Below are 17831 nucleotides of genomic sequence, written 5' to 3' on the forward strand. Positions count from 1 at the left end.
TTAGCCACTAGGGAAATGCAAAGGCAAACGCCCTGAGATTTCACCTTACACCCATCAGAATGGCCAAGATGAAAAACTCAAGTGACAACACATGTTGGAGAGGTTGTGGAAAAAGGGGAACCCTCCTCCACTGCTGGTGGGAATGTAAACTTGTACAACCACTCTGGAAATCAATCTGGTGCTTTCTCAGACAACTAGGAATAGTGCTTCCTCAAGATCCAGCTGTACCACTCTTAGGCATATATCCAAAAGGGGCTCAAGTACACAGTAATGCATTTTCAATAGAGATGACAAGTTCTTAAAATTCTGTCAATTATAACTGTAGATACTAATACATATCTTCAAGACAAAAATTTTGAGTAGAATTGTTTTTACATCATTTTTTTCACATTTTAATTTTAAGTATTATTATTTATCACAATTTATTCACTCTGTATCCTGGCTGTGGCCCCCTCCCTTGTCTCCTCCCAATCCTACCCTTCCTCCCTCTTCTTCCCCCATGCCCCTCTCCTCGTCCACTGATAGAGGTAACCCAGAAGCAGAAAGACACCCATGGTGTATACTCAGGCATAAGTGGTTAGTAGACATATAATATCGGATAAACATACTAAAATCTATACTTCCCAAGAAGCTAAACAACAAGGAAGAACCTAAGGAAGATGTTCGGCCCTCATCAGAAGAGCAAATGTTATATGTCATTGTTTTTTATTCATACCCAAACCCTGCTGTTCTTTACTTCATAGAGAAACTTCTCATGCTTCTTTCTATAACCAATGTTGCAAGTTGCCACGATGACCAAGACAGATGAAAAAAAATCTAATTTCATACTTTTGCGAAGCTAGAAAGGGAGGGGTGTTTATGCCGTTTGATATTGATGAATATTCTACATTGATATGATAGTGAAATCTGAAATGTAGTTTCTAGGAATTCAGTTGCAGTGTGACATCTGGAATTGGGTCAATAAACTTATGTCTGCAGTTTGTTATATTAAATATCCATTGATAAATATTTTTACATCACTGGATTGTGAGCAGACACATTATCCATGAGCTGCTTCTGTTATGCCATTCATAGGACCTTTCCAAAATATTGCTTCATTGGGATAAACACATCTTCCAAGTGTTGATGCATTTTATTATAAAATATATCCAATTTACTAAAATGACCTCCTATCTTACAACAATCTTGGGGTGCTCTCAAGTTTGTATTGGTTGATACATTGCCTCAATTTATCTTTAACAATTAATGCTGCCGTTCTTTTACTTGGAAAAAATATTCACTTTCTCAAAAAAACAAAAAACAAACAACAAACTTCCAAACACCTATGTTGAATAAACAATGTTTTTTAAAAATTATTTTTCTTTTAAAAATAGTGTTCTATCAAAGAAACATAATTGTCAACAGCCACGTAGTGTACTTTCCCATGAGACAAATTTTATATATAGTGAACTACTGTCATGGTTTGTTTGTTTGTTTGTTTTTGTTTTTGTTTTTCCTCACAGTGATGTGCCTGGCTCTGACTCCCTAGTGCTGGGATCAAAGGCATGTACCACCACTGCCCAACTGAGCTACTGTAGTTCTAGGACTTTCATGAGAATGAGAATGAACTAGGCAGAGACTAAGGTGTGTAACTGACAAAAGTTCATTTCCCAACAGGCCTAGACGCTGAAGGCCTTACAGAAGAGCCTTCTTTTCAGACTTGCTTTGCATAACCACAGTCTCTACGCATGCTCTCCCACTCCATTTCTTCTCTCTCCCCTGTTCTCTTCATCCCTTCCACCTTCTTCAGGAATAAATTTTTGTGTGTGATTTTATCTCTTTTTTTTTAAAAGATGCTAATACGGTTAGAGCATGCCCTAAAGCCACCATATTTAATCTTTCCAAAATCCTGACGCATTGTCTCAAACATAGATCATGAGGTATTAGAGACAAGAACTTCAACATCTCAATTTTTTCAATTTTTTATTTTTTTTATTCACTTTACATCCTTGCTGTAGCCCTATCCCTTCTTACCTTCCAGTACACCCTCCCTCACTTACCCTCTCCCTTCTTCTTTTCCCCATCTAGCCCAGCTCATCAAGTTGCATCAGGGCTGAGCATGTCCTCTTCCCGGGGGCCTGGCAAGGCAGTCAGTCCTACCAGGAGAACAGGGGAAAGTGATAAAAAAAGCTAACAAGCGATGCAGTCCCCACTTCCCTTACCAAAGGACCCACATGAGGCCTAAGCTGCCCATCTAAAAAAGTTATAAATCAAGGCATTTTTCCAGATACATTGGATGATGTCTCCATCAAAGCTGGCAAAACTCTGCTATAGATTATAGATATTGCTTTTTGACATTTTTTGTTCTTGAGTTAATAGAAGTTCGTGGTCTGCTAATACATCTCAAACATTTTATCTGATAGTTGAAAAAACATTGGCTATTAAAGGGATTAAAGATATGTTGGCTGTGCATCAGCAACATTCACACTCTCCACAATTAAAATGTTCTAATTAGTCAAGCAGCCTTGTAAATTCTATGTCATAGGCATGGCTTTTTTGCCCTTGGACCTTCAGTTTATGACACTATAGTGAAGAGAAAACTCAGATTCCTGTCTCTCAATGGCAGGATAACTAAAAATATAAGAGACTATTTTGTTGTTGTTGTTATGGTTTGGAGTTCTTTCCCTACCCCCCCCCACACACACACACCCGCAAAGTACACTCAGGCACTATCACAAAAATCCTGCTATTGTAATATTCAACACACAGCATGTATGTCTCTTCCTAGGTATAGATAACATTCCTTAGGTTCAGCGGTTTGATTCAGTTCTTCTTGATTCAATGATAGGCCATCTTTAGTACATGTTTACCTATGCACACACTTACACACAAAGACATTTATAAGATAATTTAGACATCAGAGTATCAAAGCTTTACTCTGGACACATAAGCTCTCTGGAGATGTAGTCTCAAAGTCTGCAAATTGAGCAGTTGATACACTGCAGTCCCTGGAGAGCCCAGGAGAAATATAGCTAGGGGCAACTGAAACTGTGGGTTTAGCCCAAGGGTCAGAAGTTTCCTGTCTCCCCCTGCTGTTCATTTTGTTCAAACTTGCATTGGATAGAGAGGCGCCATACATTTTGAAGAAGACTGTCTACTTCCCTATTAATTCAAATGCTAATCTCTGCTGGAAATACCCTCACAGACACACAGAAACATAATATTGCATCAGCTTTCCTGCCATCCTGTGGCAGTTAAGTTGACAATAAAGTTAATATTCTCAGAGAAAAGATAGGAGACAACATAGTACTCACATGCCATCAATAACATTAATATTTGTTAGAGATTTTTGCTCTGTTGTCATTGCCCAGTGGGCTTTTATTGTACCGGCATATCTTATTTCTCAAATAAACCAACCTCCGTAGGAACCTGAGTAGTTTTCTTGCCTACATACCATTCACCCAAGGTTTGGAGATCAAAACTTCTTTTCCTTCTATCACTCAGCATTTCTCATTCAAGTGTCAACATTTGAAAGCTTTTCTCCTAGTGTGTTGAGGACCCAATATGTGAAGGCCACCAGTCTGTTTAGCTAAGATAAATAAGGTTTTTGCTCTTGTGCAATGTACAAGCTCATTTGACTGCTCTTCATTATTGAGAATGAACATGTGTTGGAGTTGTAGATCAGCTCTAGATGGTCAGTGGAGGCATCCTGAAGGAGGAGATGGCTCAGTGACTAAATGTTTGGCAAGCAAATGTAGAGATCAGAGTTCATTCTTCCCTTTTCCCACAGTTCCCTCCCTCTATCTACTTCAGACGTCTATTTTATTTTCTCTTCTGAGTGAGACTCAAGCATCCTCCCTTGGGCCTTCCTTGGCCTTGGCTTCTTTGGGTCTGTGAGTTGTAGCATGGTTATTCTGTACATTATGGCTAATATCTACCTATAAATGAATACATACCATGTGTGTCTTTCTGGGTCTGGGTTACCTGACTCAGGATAATGTTTTCTAGTTCCATCCATTTTCCTGAAAATTGCATGCTGTCTTGGTTGAGCAGGGATCAAGTGTTGGGGGAGTGGAAGCATAAGCATAGGGATTAAAAATGGAAATCAGTGGGGGAGCATTTCTGAGAAAGGGGAGGCACCCAGGAGTCTATGGGGATGACCCTAGCTGAGACTACTAGTAGTGGGGACTAAGGAGCCTGAAGTCGCCACCTCCTTTAGCCAGGTGGCATGTCCAGTTGATGGAAGGGGTATACCAACCCACCCATAAAACCTACCCAAAATTTGTCCTGCCTATCAGGAAGTGTAGGGATAAGGATGGAGCACAGATTGAGGAAATGGCAAGCCAATGACTGTTCCAGGGCATTTAATCCCATTGTGAACCCTAAAATTATGAAATGTTAAAAACCGGTTTTAGCCCTAACACAACACTTTTAATCCAAGAATTTCTATTATTGTACACAGGTAGGTGTGGTGTGGCTCAGCCCTAGCATAGAGCTTTAATCCAAGAGCTTTTTTTTTTTTTTTTTTTTTTTTGTAAACAAGAGCTAAATAAAGTTAACTGGAGGTCAAGAGGAAAAGTAAGCAACCAGCTGGCAGGGATTAAACAGAGGGTCTTTGAGTTGAAGGGTATTTAAGATGTTTTGGAGAAGAAGGGGATTTTGGCTTTTACCTTTTTTCTTCTGGGTCATGAGCTGAGTAGGAAGGCTTTTCCTTCTGAGAGGTTGGCAAGAGTAGGAAGATCAGCTGGGGTGCTTTCTTTGCCTCACTGATCTAGTGGGTTTTCACCCCACCATCTGACTCCTGAGTTTTTATTAGTAAAATCAAATGTTTGAGACTTTTTTGTATATAACAACAAATAACTGACCCAAATTGAGACTCACCGCATGGGAGAGAGCCAACCCCTGACACTATTAATGATACTGTGCTGTGCTTGCATACTGGAGCCTAGCAAAACTTTCTTCTGAGAGGCTTGATCCAGCAGCTTATGGAAACGGATGCAAAAACTGAAATGTTATTAAAAAAGCATGAGTCAACCGATATTCTCTGCGAGAGGTTTATTAAGAGGGAGGGGGAAGGGGGAACAGGACATGGGGAGAGAGAGGGAAAAGGGAAGGGGCACCCCAAGGGAGAGAGGGAGGGAGAATGTAAGAGTGTAAGAGAGAGAGAGAGAGTAAGAGTAAGAGAGTGACCACGTGTAGGGGTTAGCCCTTTAAGGGGCAAGGTAACCATGCCTTCTAGGCATGGCCACCTGGCTAGTGACACATAATGACATCATAAGTTGTTGGATAACCCAGAAGCAGGTTGTGTTCCAAAATACTAACAAAAACCCACAGCCAGACAATACTCTAAAGTAGGAGGGTTTTAAGGAAGAGTGGGGTGAAGGATTGAGGGAGATGAGGGGCAAGGACACCACAAGAACACTTACAGAATAAACTAACCTGGGCCCATGGGAGCTCACAGAGACGGAACCACCAACCAAAGACCAGACCTGGGCCAGACCTCTAAAAATGGTAGTAGGGGCCTGTCTCTGACTTTGTTGTCTGCCTTTGGAGCCCTTTCCCCTACCTGGTCTGCCTTTTCTGGCCTCAGTGGGAGAAGGTGCATAGCTGTGACTTGAGGTGCCAAGTGGGTTGGTACCCCTTCTGGGAATTCTTTGAGAAACAGGAGAGGGGGGAATGGGAGTGACATGAGGGTGGGACTGGCAGGAGAGAGGTGGCTGGGATTGGGCTGTAAAGTGTTTAAATAAATAAAAAATTTTGAAGAAGATCAGAGTTCAGATCTCCAGTACTCATGAATATGCCAGGTGGACAGAACAGCCAACCAGTAACTCTACTTTAGGAAGGCAGCAACAAGGAATGTCCAAAGCAAGCTCAGTATTTAAGGGAACTAGACATACCAGCAAGCACTGTTGACTGTTGGACCTTGTGTCAATGAAAGAGGTGGAAGATCAGTCTAGGAGATTCCAGCTTCAGTTCTGGTTCTGCACATGCACACATACTCACATACACATGCAAATATTCATATGAATACACACACACGGGGGAGGCAGGAGCAATAAGAAAAAATTCTGCCATGTCTTCTGCTTTGACTATAGTCTTGCACATTTATCAGACATAGATGGCAGAAATGTCTTTTTTTTTTTTTGGTAGCAGTTGTCCTTACTGTAATGCTGTCCCTGTAAAGCTGTCTCTGCATGCAGTAAGGATTGCCATGGTGGTATTGGTAAGCACACATATGCTTGCAAGAGTGATTATTCCTCCACATTTGATCTCCTTCATAAAAGGAATAAAAGTTACTATTGAAATAAATAATAATAAGGAACAGAGCTTATGGTTATGGGCCTAGTGCCTGTGATTAAATATTTAACAAGGTTCTATTGGAAACGTGCATTTTCAGGGATTTATTGTTCTGATATAAAATTCACTAGGATTAAACTAGGCAGGCAGTCTGCAACTTTTTATTTTCTAAATCGGTTTGCCTGTTTTAGCTTATGAAAGTTTAAAGAAGAAAAAAAATAGTGTTTCCAGTTTTCAATTACACCCCAGTTCCTTTCACTCACTGCCTGTCTGATTTTAAAGGTAATAGTGATGATGAGGGAAGAGATGGGTTTCGTGATAGGAAGTGAAAGCATGAGATAGGAATTTTATAATTGTATGGGTTTATACTACCTATATTTTCTTCTTCTTCTTCACAAGAATTATGTACCATAATTCAGCTGGAACTCGCTGAATGGTATGAAGTTAGTGACATTTCTGTACCATCAATTGATTTTATCTTCAAAAGTAGGATGATAGATGTTTCAATTTTTTGTTATGTGTAACTCCTAGCTTTTAATTTGGCCAAGCATTACAACAGATCTTTTTAATAATATGGTTTATTTTGTTTTGCCCAGAAATTTAGCACTTTTAATGCAGGATGCTTTTGAAAAGTAATTAATTCAAAATACTACTGATCTAAAAAGGCAGCTCATTTCCTTTATTTTTAATAAAAGTATAAATTAATTCAAAAAATTAAGGGATTTTTTAAAAATTTTACTATTAAATATGAAACAATAGAAAAATGCGAAACCAGAATCAGTGTTACCTGGATGGACATATCCTCACCAAATATTTCTTAGTAAAGACAATGTGCCCAGTATGTCTGGAGACAGAATTTAACAAATAATTTTTAACTTCATGACACATTCATGGATATCATTCATGAGAAATCTTACCAGAAAAAAACAAATTAGAAATGTGAAATACGTTCAATAAAGGTGGATCATTGTAGGTTCAAAACAAAAATGGGGCCAAAAAGAGGGCTCAGCAGGTAAAGCTTTTGCTTCAGAAGCCTGATGCTCTCAGTTTGATCGAAACAAACGAACAGACAACAAAGAAGCAAAAACAAAACAAGGAAGTGACCTCTGAAAGCTGTTCCCATTGGAGAGCACAAGTCAGAGACTGTCCTGGTGGAGACAGGGAAGGGGCCTAAGTAGATAAACGTTCAATCAGTGTTTTGTTTTTTACAAAGAAACACTTTTTGCATTTTTTGGTTCATTTTCTCTATAATGTAATTTGCCTTTGATTTTTTAATTTATTACAGTTTATTCACTTTGTATCCCAGCTGTAGGTCCCTCCATCATCCCTTCCCAATCCCACCCTCCCTTCCCTCATCTCCTCCCATCCCCTTCCCCAGTCCACTGATAGGGGAGGTCAACCTCCCTTTCCATCTATTAGGTCTCATCAGGACTGGCTGCTTTGTCCTCCTCTGTGGCCTGGTAAGATTGCTCCCCTCTATCCCCACACACACCTCAGGCTGGTTCTTTGATATTTTTGTATTTTTATTTTTATTTTGTTTGTTATACTTTTATTTCCTAAGTATAATCTATGCAATCACTTTTAACATGCACAATTTCTGTATTCTTCCCTTCAAGTCTTTCTAGCTTCCAGCCAGTAGGCTACCTTGTCTGAAACTAATCACCTTTTCTGTCTGCGGCCAAATTATCCAATGCCCCACTATAGTCAAAGCCAGCAGCTAATTCTGAGGGAGAAAGGGGTCCACTTCATGTCCCCAAATGTCTAAGGACTCCTGTGCAGACTCAGAGAGTGGGGGGTCTGCAGCTTTGTGAACTGAGTCAAACTCATGTTGAAAATGTCACTTCAAACATCAGCCAAATGTTCAGCATACCTCTCTAACACTTAAAAGGTGGAACAGGAACCTGGTAAGCTAGAGACCACACTCAGCTAATCAGGAAGAGCTTGTCTCAAAATAATAGCGAAAAGAAAGGATTGCAGAAAAAAAAATAAGCATACATTACAGACTAGACGTATAGGTGTAGATGGAATTCCAGTGTCCCTTAGCAATAATCTCATTTAGACAACATCGTCTTGGAAAACAGTGGCTTAAGGAATGTCAGGGGCAGACTTAGAGCTGGAAGTTATTCGCATAAGAGGAAATGTTGATTAAATTCTTTTGGGAAAATAGAGATGAAAGAACATTAAAATGTCATGGTGAAATGTTTATGGAGAAGAAGGAGGAAAAAGGGGTAAAGAAGTTAGGAAACCAGTTCACGGAGGAGTGAGAGCCAAGAAAACAATGGGCTGTTAACATGTATGCAACAGTATGATTCTGGGATTGTTGGCCCAGATGTGGGCACCCACACCTGCTATAGAGCGCTGGATATAAATGAAAGATTTGGCCTTTCTGTAACATGCTTGTAGTTACAAATAGAGTTATAAACTGGGGATATTCTGGATACTATACAAATCCCCTGGTGAAGCCAACATCAGATAAAAATATTGGAGAAAGATTAGAGCTAGGAGTAGGTGTTTCTTTTTTCTTTTTCTTTTAAGGCTACATAGTTTGTAAGCCTAGTTTCTTATAGCAGATGTGAATTTCTTACACTATTTCCTGAGTCAAACGATATTTCCATTTGACTTTGGGGGAGATAATTGAATGCAAAGATCAACTGAGCTTTGGAGGCAATTAACATCTGATTTAAATTTAGTCTTCTGTGGCGCTTGGGAGATTAGACTACCACTTAGCAGGGTTAGAGCCATGGAATAGCCAGGGGGCACACACACCTGTTATCACTGCATCTGGCTTGCCAATGTCACTGCTGCTTCACATAAATAAAGCAACGAACTGGATAAACAACATTTCAGAAGCACATTGTTATGCCCTCATAGGGCGTTTTTGATGATTTGCACATCTTTGTAAATTAATATATGCTCGTTAAAATGAATAGTAACATTCAAAGAAAACATGCTAGGCAAGTGAATTATAAAATATAACATTCATCTATGAATTAAAGTGGGGTTTTTTTTCTTATTATGAGTGTTAAACCTCCGTTTCTTGGGGAAAATAAATGAATAGACTGGAAAATGAACTGTACAAATAGAATGACATACCTCCATACAGAAAATAAGTTTCTTTTGAAAATAGATAACAGAAAAATCAAAAGATATTCTAAACCATTGTTTTTATCATTTTATTGCTTTTTTGAATTATGTTAGCCTATGGACTAACTAATATGTCAGCCTATAGACTGAATATTGAAATTTCCTACAAGTCCACAGAAAAGGTTTTAAAGCATTGGCTTTATTGTATATCAAGAAGCTCTCCACAAACTACAATATTGATAAGATTAGTTTCTTATCAAAGAAAAATTAAAAATACATGCTTTCAGTAACTCTTGTGTGAAATGGGTTATCTTGTGAGAGCATTTTCAAGAATTATATAATGCTTAAATGATAAAATAAGAAAACAAAAGTACAGGCTATCTCTAAAATGGTCAAAACATCACATATATGAACGCATTATAGGCTGTCTACTGTATGTAGCTCTTTTAACACAAGCTCAATTAAAAATAAAGTTTCAGCTTGTGATGTAAGGCAAAATGGTAAATTCATTGTTAACACTGACTTTGTATGGAACAATTTATACTACAAGGTAGAAAGGAAGACTTTCCCTGAGGTTATTACAGTGAATGTTGGGGGTGAAAAGAATCCTCCTAAACTCAGCATCTATAAAGTGAAGGCTAGGGTTCATCAAAGGAAAAGCTTGGTGAAGAAGTCATCAGCCATTTGAGATTGCTGAGTTTACCTGAAGAAAAGAAACTCCTCACCTATGCTTCAGGATAGGGTCACTAACTTCCTTTTAGTGTATACCTCAAAGGGAGAATTCTTAGCCCTGGAAAAGACTGTGGGCTGTGAAATATCAACAGTCTTTACAAAGTTCTACGTCTCAAACAGAGAAAAGGTTTATAATATTGTTAGGCCCAAAGGGGGACCCCAGTTTCCAGAGGAAGATGAAGAGAACTCAGGAGATCGGATCATCGTTGCAATAGCAAGAGGTTTATTTGAGCCATCATAAGATGTGGCGCCCCGCCACACACACACAACCAGTGAGGAACAGCAAAGAGAGACAGAAGGCTGAGGTTTTCAAAGGAAGGAGCACGGGAATCTCAGAGGTTTCAAGCTTGGCGACACTGGATTTTGTAGAGTAGTTGACTTTTAAAATGATTGGTTCATTTTTGGTGCCAAGTCCAACTGGTCCTGCCCCGATGTGGGCGGGGGAGCTGTGATGTCTGGACCTATTACCAGGAAACTTTATCTCTTACTGCAGATCTGGACAGTCCTCCACAGCAGGGAGGAGACCTTTCACATTCCTTTGCAATAGGATGGGGTCTTGTTTCAATTTACCCACTCTTCTTCCTGCTTTCTGGAAAAGTACTAGGAGATCTATATGGGGTATCGAATTTATAAAGAAACCTGTAAAGCTAGCCTGTTCCTTTCAATATAATTTCCTAAAGCAAATGCCATCGGAAAAAGCAAGTTATGACTTTAAAGTTGAGAAGAAACTGTCCAATGTTGTATATCACAGGGTATTCAGCATCTCAAAGGCCACTAAAGGACTTTTCTTGGGGTGGGAGTCAGCAGGGAGAGGTTCAGATGCTAGTTCAGCTTCACTGTTATTTAATTATGGGCTTCTTGACTGATTATTTTTCTTTATATTATGGCATCAAAAAATATGGCAGAGTGAATGGAATCTTAGAAAAGAAGTGGGAAATAGTTAAGATCTGGAGAGGATAGGAATTCCACAAGGAGAGCAACAGAACCAAAAAATTTGAACACAGGTGTCTTCCCAGAGACTCATACTCCAACCAAGTACCATGCATGGAGATAACCTAGAACCTCTGTGCAGATGTAGCCCATGGCAGTTCAGTGTCCAAGTGGGTTACATAGTAATGGGAACAGGGACAGCCTCTGACATGAACTGATTGGCTTGCTCTTTGATCACCTCACCCTGAGGGGGGAGCAGCCTTACCAGGACACAGAGGAAGACAATGCAGCCACTCCTGATGAGATCTGATAGACTAAGATCAGAAGGAAGGAGAGGGGGACCTCCCCTATCAGTGGGCTTGGGGAAGGGCATACGTGAAGAAGGGGGAGGGAAGGTGGAATTAGGAGGGGAAGAGGGAGAAGTTTATGGGGGGATACAAAGTGAATAAATTGAAATTAATAGAAGTTAAAATAATAATTAATTATTAATTAAAAATGAAACCTAACACTGAAAATGACATTTCAAAACTTTAGCTACACACCATTGTTTTTTCTTTTGTTTTTAGTAACCAGGCTCATGCTAGTCACAAATTAGAACGTTTATACTAAAGAGTGTATAAAAGGATTGGAGGATCACAGAAAACCATTAAAGATGTCTATCATAACAAAAAAAAATACTAATATTTGATGGACTCCATGGTTGCCTCCACAATCCTAGTGGACTTGTGCTCTCCCACTGAGCCCTACCCGGCTGGTTGAGGCTAATCTTAACACAGCTTTTAATTTCTCCAGACAGTTTCCATCCACAACTGATTTTAAAGAGTAGGGAGCACTGCTGGCAGACATGGTGTCCTGTTTTGTTTTGTTTTTTTATCCTGGTATAAAACACAGCTTCACACCAGTGTCACCTTCCTTAGGCCTCTTGTCTTCCACTGGTCTCTTTCTTTCCTTAGTATTCTATTAAGTATTTACATGGGCATATAGAGTTTCACAGGTCAGGGCAGGTCTTTATGACTGGATCACTTTCTTTTGTAAAAATTTAGTATTTTTATGCCTTCCTTTCACCACAGCAGAATTTTCATGAATACATGTTGAGTTAAAAAGAAGAATAGTAAATGTCATTAAATTCCCCTGTTGGTATATATATATATATATTTTTTTTTTTGAATGTATACTATTTACCTTTGTTCATTCAAATGCTGATTTCTCTACCCAGTTATCTGGTTTCAGTCTGGACATTGCATTGTGATGCTTATTCTAAGCATCACCTGTCTCAAGTTTGTGTAAACATGCCCCCATTTTTTCTCTGTATTGTCAATTAAACAACCAGCCCCAATGCTGAACAATGGAGAGAAAAGGGTGTAACATCTGGTCCAGAGGTGAAGAGGAAGCAGGAGAGAAGAGCAGAGAATCACAAGGAGAGGATTTGGAACCGTGAGGAGGGATGAACTGAACCGGACCTAAGATGTGACTAAAAGCAAGTATAATAGGTGAAATCTGAGTGGTAGGAAGCTATGCGGCCTTGGAGGTTTAGGATGGAGTAATCGTTGCCCAGCACTGTGCTCTAGGTAACTAAATAAATCCTAGTCTCTGTGTGGTGATTTGGGTATACAGCTGGTTTAAGATTAACTGCTGCTTAACTAAAAGATAAACCAATAATGAATATTAGTAACCACAACATTCCCCCTACTTTTTGTCTCAAATTTGGGCATTTTTAGTTAATGGTCTTTTGCTTTTATATTATAATTTCTCATTTTGTGTTTTTATGGGCTGTGTGTCTTGTGCTTTTTCCCTGATGCACCCCCCTTTTTATTAGTCTGTTTTGTTTGCTGTTTAATTTACCTGCTTAATTTCTAAAGAGAGAGAGAGAAAAGGCATGGAGTTAGATGAGTAGAAAAGTTGGGAAAATCTCTGAGGAGATGGGGGAGGGGAACCATGCTGAGAATATTTTGAATAAAAAACTTATTTTTAATGAAAAGAATTTGTTTATTTTAAATTTAGAACTAGTAACATTGTAATAGTCATGAAATACTGATCTTTCTAGCCAGCACCAAATGAGTTTAATATATCTGATAAACACAAACAATAACATTAAAGTACAATTTCTTTTTAATAAATTAATTCTTTAAATAAATTACAGTTTATTCATTTTGTATCTCAACTGTAGCCCCCTCCTTTGTCCACTTCCAATCCCACCCTTCCTCCCTCTTCTCCACCCATGCCCTTCCCTCAGTCCACTGATAGGGGAGGTCCTCCTCCCCTTCCATCTGACCCTAGCCTATCAGGTCTCATCAGGACTGTCTTTCATAGTCTTCCTCTGTGGCCTGATAAGGCTGCACCCCCCTCAGGGGGATGTGAACAAAGAGCAGGCTGCTGAGTTCATGTCGGAGACAGTCCCTGTTCCCATTACTAGGGAACCCACTTGGACACTGAGCTGCCATGGGCTACATCTGTGCAGGGGTTCAATTTCTTTAGGTATTGTGATGATCAGCTTGACACACAACCAAGAGTGACTTGGAGCCAGGCACAGGGGTTGGGGGAGGGGAGGAGAAACACATTTGTAATCCCAGCACTTGGGAGGAAGAGGTAGGCAAATCTTTGTGAGTTTGCTGACTTGGGTGAAAAATTAACGTGGTAATTTCTTACTTTTTCATCAAAAATACTAAATTATAATAAATGTAAAAATAAATCCTGGAAAAAATGTAAACAATAATATTTAAACTACCAAGTAGAATAGATAAAAACTACCTGTAAAAGTTAACAAATGAAGGAAGCAAATCAAGGAAGTGAGAAAATGTGAAAAGTGTTCTACCCACTGGAAGGACACTAAACACATCCAGTGTGATGAAGACAAATGTTTTAATTCTCCTGTTGTTGCCTCGGGTATAAATCCCCAGTGTCCCAATACCAAAAGGTTAAAATATTTCTGAGAAATTTAATAAATGAAAATAATGATATAGTTTTAGTAAACAAATTACATCAAGTAGAAATAAATATCATTATTAATTTTATGTAAAACAAAGCACATATCAAAGAGCCCTGAGTGACAACAAAATTAAACTAACATTCATAAAAGCCACAACAAATGTTCAAATTGATATAACATTCACCAGTAAGAAAGCAAAAATATTAACTAAATCATAGTATTTCATATTTCACCTTTGTAAAAAGGAAAAGTGTTAGTAAGAATAGTTTCAATCATACCAAATTATTGAAAAACAAAAATTAAAAAAATCAAAGCAACAACCTTTTTGTAAGAAACAGTAACATGTATACAGAAATATGTATGATAAAATGAATTAACAGAATGATTATAAAATTTAATAATTTGTAATATGTAAATTATTTCACATCTGAGCAAGAAAGCTCATTAGCAACAATGTGAACAAAATTACTGAATATAGCTACATGGAAAAGTATGTAGGACTATATAAACTGAATTACTATAGAATTTTACATAGTAAAAATGGATTCATAAACATATATTTACACAGAAATAGAATTCATGAAATGTTAAAAAGGATCACTTAAAAAGACACATTAGCAAGTCTGTTTCTATAAAACAAGAGACAGAAAGTGTGGATTTCTGTCGTAGAAAGGGTGGGGGAATCTTGGAGTTGAGGGAGGAGAACATGTTGAATAAAAATGTCTGCTCTGTGGAGACTTTATAAATCTGGTTGATTTAGCTCAGTCTGAATCTGAAATCCTAAGAATTACAGTGAATGCAGAAAAGAGTGTTCCTGTGGAGGAAGACATGACTTTTTACATCCTGTGTCTTCTTCTCTAGGACTCAATGGATTAGCAAGTCTATTAGTTACTTTCTATTGCTGTGATAAGACACAATGACTAAGACAATTTATAAAAGAAAATGTTTAATTTGGCTTATGATTTTGGAGGGTTAAAGTCTATGATGGCAAAACAAAGGCATGGCAGCAAGAACAGGAGAAAACTTACATATTGATCCACAGAGGTTAGAGAAAGCACACTGGAAATGACATAAAGTTTTCAAAAAGTCACAGCCCAACCACATCTCCTCTAAGTCCAGACCTCCTGATCCTTCCCAAGAAGTTCTGTCAACTGGGGACCATGTATTGAAAATACGAATATGAGGAAAACATTCTTATTCATACCATCACAGTAGTATCAACTCACATTAGTGGGCACAGCTCTTCATTAAATGCTTTTTTGATTCAAATATTAATGACCCTCTACACAAAAAGAAAACAAACCAACAAACAAAAAACCCATCCTTTTAGACTTACCTGCAAATATTCTCAGAACATTGGCATCTTTGAACATAGTGATTTTAACACATTAAAATACATAGAGACATATAGAATTAGACAGAAAAGGACCTTGTTATTGTTGTGAAATAACATGAGAGCTTCTTTGGGTGCAAGGATTGAGCTGAAAACTCAACATGGTCACCAAGTGAAATCACAGACAACCCTACCTGCATAGTTCATTTCTTTCCCCTCAGGCAATCCTACAAGCTATGATGAGAATTTCCTTCCCTCTGATATTGTAATTTATAGAAGAGAATCCCTTTGACTCCTGCCGCAGAGTAAACAGATCTATCTACAACAGAGGACTTCATTCTCAATTTTTCAAATTGAAAATAGATTCTTCTCTCATACAATACATCCTAACCAGAAAAAAGCAGACTTCCAATAGACAACACTTAAACAAGACAAAGCAAGATAGAATAAGACAAGGCAAAGGCCATCATATCCAAACTGGACAAGGCAACCCATTTGGAGGAAAAGAGTTCTGTTGATTTCATTATGTTGGTCTGAAACTTTACCCAGTGTACTGAGCTTTTTGAGTTTATATTTTTGGTTACAGAGAGTAGTAATGTTTCTTTCTAATCAAAGCATGTGACATTTTGTGAGCATGTACCTGTGGCTGGAATTCAACCTAGGTTGCTCCTGCTTCACATTCTTCGGTGTTCACATAACTCATCTAACACCATCTAACACTCAGCTTCTTTTCTTATTTCTAAGATATCTGTGCCATCTACGTACAAGAATCATTCTTAATTGACTTACATCTCATTATGAGTCCCCATAAGTGGAGCTGGGCTCAGATAAGGGCTCTTACAGAATGCTAAATTACTATTCATCTCTGTGCTTGGCCTTCAGTAATGCATAGAAATGTTTCTCTGGGGAAAATGCTACTCTTTGGAATTCACAGTTTTAACTAAGTATGTGTGTGTGTGTGAGAAAGAGAGAGACACATGTGTGAGGGGTGTGCAAAGGTCAGAATAAGGTATTATATCCCATGGAGATGGAATTACAGGCAGTTTGAGTCACCTGACATGGGGCAGGGGACCAGCTTGGTTCCTATGTATGAACAGTGAATACACTTAATTGAAACACCTCTAAAGCCGATGATATTATTTTTTGTTTGTTTGAATAAAGATAATTTTAGTCAATGTACTAATATCTTGGGTAGTTAATTGGCAAATAGTACCAATATTGTTTTAGCTATATTAGATTGACGTAAATATATTTTGATTGAATTTTGGAAGGCTTTCAGTTGCCATTTTACTTAAAAAGAATTCTACTTTTAAAGATAAATGTTTCCTTTCACTACAATTTTTAAGAAAGCTTCCTTTAACTCATGTTAATAACTTTCAAAGACCTTCCTTTACTTTCTACCCAAAGAGGGAAAAATCCTCAGAAAGAAAATAAAATCCAGGCAGCACTGGCACATGACAGAGAATCACTGCTTTTATTCTACCCTGAGCCAATTTCGTATGTCCCAGAGTTTTTGAAAAGAGATTACTGCATTTCGGATTTTAGTAGGAATAGTAGAAAGACTCCCCTTTGTAAACTTCTGCGTGGTCTTCTCGTGCCGAATGCAGAGACTTCTGTCATGCCCGTGACATGAAAGGTTCCTGTCTCCTGAGCTCACGCTTTGTATTTCAGACCCTTCCATTCTGTCATTCAGCTCACATTGCCAATGTATAAAATCCAGAATTGGAGAACTCTTCAGAAATACTTTTTTTTCCAACAGGATATTTTAGGAAGTAGGATGTTTAAGACCTTCCATGTGCAAGGAAGGAAGGGGAAGCGGTTGACAAACCACTGGTAGTGTGGCCTAATAGTCAGTAAACATTCTCACTAAATATGTTAGAAAAAAAAATGTGGCTCAAGTTGTCTTAGATAAATGCAGAAAATGATTATTTCCAGACTTAGTAGAAGCGAAAAATTATAATTAAAGCACATTTTACTATCAAGTAACAGGTATACATATATGCTTATATGTACCATGCACACATGTACACATATTTACAAACAAATGTAAACATATGATGAGATTTCATAAGTTCATGACCTAGTTTATTTATTTATTTATTTATTTTTTGGGAAAGATTTCTAAAGTTAGTAGTTCTTATTTCTGTGTGAGAGTGGCTTCTGCTAAAAAAAAAAAAAAACTTAAAGAGAGAGAGAGAGAGAGAGAGAAGAAATTGAAGAAATTAAAGTAGCTGAGTCGCTGTCTTCTAGATGTTCCAGTTGTTTCTAATTCTAAATGCACACGGGGTGTGTAACACCTGTACATACGTGCATGCTTGCGTGTGGTGTGTCTATGCATGTGTTTCTGAGGTTCTCAATCAGGCCCATAAGCTATGCTTTTGACCTTTTCTGTCCCTGTCCAGGAAGTATCATGTCGACCCATTGAGGATTCTGGCCAAAGAGTTTCTGATTGTGTTTCAGCTATTTGAACGGCTACAATAAATTTCAACCTCAGTCATCTATCATATCTAATAGAGATTGTGCTCTCCATTTAATGCTCTTTTCATTTTT

This window comes from Meriones unguiculatus, chromosome 1 (genome assembly GCF_030254825.1).
Source record: "Meriones unguiculatus strain TT.TT164.6M chromosome 1, Bangor_MerUng_6.1, whole genome shotgun sequence".
In the NCBI taxonomy this organism is placed as follows: Eukaryota; Metazoa; Chordata; class Mammalia; order Rodentia; family Muridae; genus Meriones; species Meriones unguiculatus.